A 5,000-nucleotide genomic window follows, 5' to 3' on the forward strand; every position below is an offset into this window, starting at 1 on the left:
ACAACTGAAACTCACGCGACTGCTGCATGCCCGTCAATACGTAACGGTCTGGAATTTTGTCGTTATTCAACACCCCGAAAGTTAATGCCCGCATTCTCCTTGCCGTGCACACAATGTTGTTCAAACCGAGTGTATGGTAGGCAGTGGAGATCCGCATAGCTGTGTGACAAAAGGCAATAGCCTATCAGTATATATTTGCACCAGATGCACATTTACCAAACATACCAACATGCTGTGCATACACAGGCATGCTTTCCCAAAGGAAGTTATGCATGTTGTTGTTTTTTAATTGACGTTCAGTTGAGTAACCCTGCCGAGATGTTTGGGGCTGCTCCGGTATTCTCACAATAATATCTCCACTCCCCGACTCTTTCGCTCGCTTAGAATGACGTCAGTTGGTTACTCATAGTCTCGGCTACCGGAGAGCCATGGGACCGGTTAGACCACCGAACGTACCTGATGTCAAATCAAATATGCGGCCCACATTAGCAGACCGTAAACTTTAAACTGATCGTAAACTTTAAATTGACAGATGTAGTAGATTTTTTTTTTCATTTGTTCAGCAACAAAACAAGCCGTGTCACTGGTGTCTAATGTGATGGCTAGTTACAGCACCCACCCCCAACTAAAAACAGAATCTAAATATTTCAGCAATGTCCAAGAGGAAGCATATTGGTCCGACGCGTCGCTATTAACCCAACTGCGCTTCAATGATAAATCTCGTGAATGTAGAAAAACACTGCGGTCACCACGCAGAGCAAGACAGCACGTGAGAGCAGGTCGTCTAGAGAACTTGTGAATGAGAACGAAGACATACTGTAAACTGTACAGGATCATGGAGTGAGTGGGCGGGTGGTTTTATCTCTCGGAGTGAAATGTATTCGGCTCTTTCCGCCCATGCCACGGTCTGCCAACAGAGAGCGTAATCCTCATTTCGCGCGCAGCTTTACTCCGGATCCTCGTGTCACCTCTCGGCTCGTGCGCCGTGCAGGACGATAGCGGAGCGTGGCTTCAGGTCAAGGTTAGACTACACAGGTCTACAGTTCTAGGGAGGAACAATTGTGTTTCATCCGTGAAATCCCTACCCGTCAAAGGAAGCCTTCCCTGTGGGAGAAAACAATATTCCGGTGGTATTTTCAAATGCAATGTTGATTTAGAGTTGTGTTCTTGGCAATCACCTGCATGAATCTGAACTTACAATTGGAAAGGCCTGTCTATAGTTTATGTGCAGGGCAGATGATACATAAAAAGTCAAAACGTGTGTTCTAACCTGAGAAAAGGACATAGCCTAAGAGAAATCGGAGAAACACGATTTAAAATGATGCCAATCCATTGTTTTCCTTGGCGTGATAGCCTACTGTTGTTAGGTTAGATGCCGTCAGTAGACATGGCGCGTGCTCTATGTCGGCATGAGACAGTGTCTCTGGCATCAGCTGCACGGGACCATTACAGAAGCATCTGTAATATGTAGTGGGCTAATCATAGTAGCTTTTCATAATCTTTCTGTTTTCAAACAAAAAGCATTGCATGCATGCATCTCACAAACATTTAATTGAGATTATTTGGATGAAAAGTTAATCCAAATATGTAAAAACAAATATGTGATACAAACAGATCATGTGTACATGTGTGGTGTGTGTGGTGTGTGGTGTGTTTGTCTGGTGTGTATGTGTGTGTGTATGCTACGTATATTTCAGAGTGTGGTAGATGAAGATGTGTGTGTACTGTATGTGTGTGTGTGGGGTGTATGTGTGTGGTTATGTGCTTACAGTCGGGAGTGTGGTGGATGAAGATGAAGACATGTGTGTATGTGTGGTGTGTATGTGTATGTACTGTGTGTGTGTGTGTGTGTGTGTGTGTGTGTGTGTGTATAGGTGTGGTGTGTGTGTGTGTGTGTGTGTGTGTGTGTGTGTGTGTGTGTGTGTGTGTGTGTGTGTGTGTGTGTGTCTGTGTGTGTGTGTGTGTGTGTGTGGTGTGTGTGTGTGTGTGTGTGTGTGTGTGTGTGTGTGTGTGTACAGGCACATAGTTGGGAGTGTGGTGGATGAAGATGTATGGGTATGTGTGGTGTGTGTGTCTGTGTGCGTGCCGTGCGTGTGTGTGTGTGTGTGTGTGTGTGTGTGTGTGCAGGCCCATGGGAGATGAAAACACTTATGACCTCATGACAGTTATTCTAGAGATACAGTGTGCAGTGATGTGTGTGAGTGTCAGTGTGGAGGTCCAGAGATCAATTCTACCGACCTCACCCCATCCTCAATTCTACAGACCTCACCCCAGCCTCAATTCTACAGCTATAACCCCATCCTCAATTCTACAGCTATAACCCCATCCTCAATTCTACAGACCTCTCCCCATAATCAGTTATTCTACAGACCTCACCCCATCCTCAATTCTACAGACCTCACCCCAGCCTCAATTCTACAACTATAACCCCATCCTCAATTCTACAAACCTCACCCCAGCCTCAATTCTACAGACCTCTCCCCATAATCAGTTATTCTACAGACCTCACCCCATCCTCAATTCTACAGCTCTAACCCCATCCTCAATTCTACAGCTCTTACCCCATCCTCAATTCTACAGCTCTTACCCCATCCTCAATTCTACAGCTCTAACCCCATCCTCAATTCTACAGCTCTAACCCCATCCTCAATTCTACAGCTCTAACCCCATCCTCAATTTTACAGCTCTAACCCCATCCTCAATTCTACAGACCTCTCCCCATCATCAATTCTACAGACCTCACTGCACCCTCAATTCCACAGACCTCACTGCACCCTCAATTCTACTCATGGCTTGGTACCGGAACGCAAGAAGAGGCTGCACTTCCGTAGCATAAAATGGTTCCGTTATTGGAACGGCTCCTGCAGATGTATCTCAATCTAGCTCTTCATCAGTGTGAGGCGTTCCAATAGAATAATGACTAACTAAGTGGCATGCTCCTGCTCTCTCCTACCCTGCTGATCACTGCCACGACGTGTGTGTGTGTGTGTGTGTGTGTATGTGTGTGTGTGTAAATGTGTGGTGTGTGGTGTTTATGTGTGGTGTGTGTGTGTGTATGTGTGGTATTTGTGGTGTGTGTATGTGTGTGTGTATGTCTGGTGTTTGTATGTGTGTGTGTGTGTGTGTGGTTTGTGTATGTGTGTGTATGTGTGGTGTGTTTGTGTGGTTTGTGTATTTGTGGTGTGTGTGTGTGTGTATCTGTGTGTATTTGTGGTGTGTGTATACAGTATGTGTGTGTGTGTGGTTTGTGTATTTGTAGTGTGTATGTGAGGTGTTTGTGTGTGGTGTCTGGTGTTTATGTGTGGTTCGTGTGTGTGTATATATGTGGTGTGTGTGTGGTGTGTGTGTGTGTGTGTGTGTGTGTTTATGTGTGGTGTGTGTGTGTGTGTGTGTGTGTATGTGTATGTGTATGTGTGGTGTGTGTGTGTGTGTGGTGTGTATGTGTTTGTGTGTGTATGGTGGTGTGTGTATGTGTGGTGTGTGTATATGTGTGTGTGTGTGTATGTGTGGTGTGTGTATATGTGTGTGTGTGTATGTGTATGTGTGGTGTGTATGTGTGGTGTGTGTGTGCATGTGGTGTGTGTGTGTGGTGTGTGTGTGCGTGTGCGTGTGCGTGTGCGTGTGCGTGTGCGTGTGCGTGTGTGTGTGTGTGTGTGTGTGTGTGTGTGTGTGTGTGTGTGCATGTGGTGTGTGTGTGTGTGTGTGTGTGTGTGCGTGTGTGTGTGTGTGTGTGTGTGTGTGTGTGTGTGTGTGCGTGTGTGTGTGTGTGTGTGTGTGTGTGTGTGTGTGTGTGTGTGTGTGTGTGTGTGTGTGTGTGTGTGTGTGTGTGTATGTGTGTGTGTATGGTGTCCCTTTGACGGCGAGTGTGTGCAGATGTCCAGCACTACCTGTCTCATGTGTTCTTCTTCAGCCTTACTGTGTTTAGCCCCGCCCACATCCACTCCCCCACATCCACCCCCCACATCCACTCCCCCACATCCACCCCCCACATCCACCCCGCCCATCCACTCCCCCACATCCAATCCCCCACATCCACTCCCCCAGAGCCACTCCCCCACATCCACTCCCCCACATCCAATCCCCCACATCCACTCCCCCACAGCCACTCCCCCACAGCCACTCCCCCACATCCACCCCCACATCCACCCCCACATCCACCCCCACATCCACTCCCCCACAGCCACTCCCCCACAGCCACTCCCCCACATCCACTCCCCCACATCCACTCCCCCACAGCCACTCCCCACATCCACTCCCCCACATCCACTCCCCACAGCCACTCCCCCACATCCACCCCCACATCCACCCCCACATCCACCCCCACATCCACTCCCCCACATCCACCCCCACAGCCACTCCCCACATCCACTCCCCCACATCCACTCCCCACAGCCACTCCCCCACCGCTCCCTGTGCTGTTGTAATCAAGGGGGCAGGCCAACGTTCTGAGAGAGTAGACAGTATGGTGGCCGCCATGCTAAACAGGAGACCTGTGCTAGCTAGCCATTCCATTGAACCCTACGGGGCGTAAGCGCCACTTTTGACATCAAATAACATTACAGCTGAAGCGATTTATGCCTTTATACAAAAAATTTCTGTTGTCGGAGTACATACAGCATTGTGAAATTGACGTCATAATTTCGTAACTGTCTTATCGGCTGAGTAATAAACGCTTTCCGAGATCAATGCTAAAAGTGAAGTAGGTTAGAAAATGCGCATGCGTCCAGAGAGAGTGAAGCGTGGCCATAGGTCAGACCTCGGTCAGACTACGTGCCTACGTCACATGTACGTCCCCTGAGCCTGCGCAGGAGACAGAAGACCAAAAAAAACTCCGTAGAAATGTGCTTCCTTGGGCTCTGCTGACGTCTAGGTGATAGCTCTGTCCATATCTTTTACTGTCTTTGGTTTTAATAGGCGAGTTCGTGATGGTGCAGTATCGAGCAGAACTGCGCAGCACAAGATGCACGTGGTTAAAAATCTGTCCACGTTGGTCTAGATGG

General features: G+C 48.2%; 1 protein-coding gene across 1 annotated transcript in view; it reads left to right on the forward strand.

The window, feature by feature from the left end:
• The window catches only part of pappab (pregnancy-associated plasma protein A, pappalysin 1b), a 146,636-nt gene that overhangs the window by 692 nt on the left and 140,944 nt on the right, over nt 1-5,000 (forward strand). The window lies entirely within an intron of this gene.

This window comes from Sardina pilchardus, chromosome 8, assembly GCF_963854185.1.
Source record: "Sardina pilchardus chromosome 8, fSarPil1.1, whole genome shotgun sequence".
NCBI classification, from domain to species: Eukaryota; Metazoa; Chordata; class Actinopteri; order Clupeiformes; family Clupeidae; genus Sardina; species Sardina pilchardus.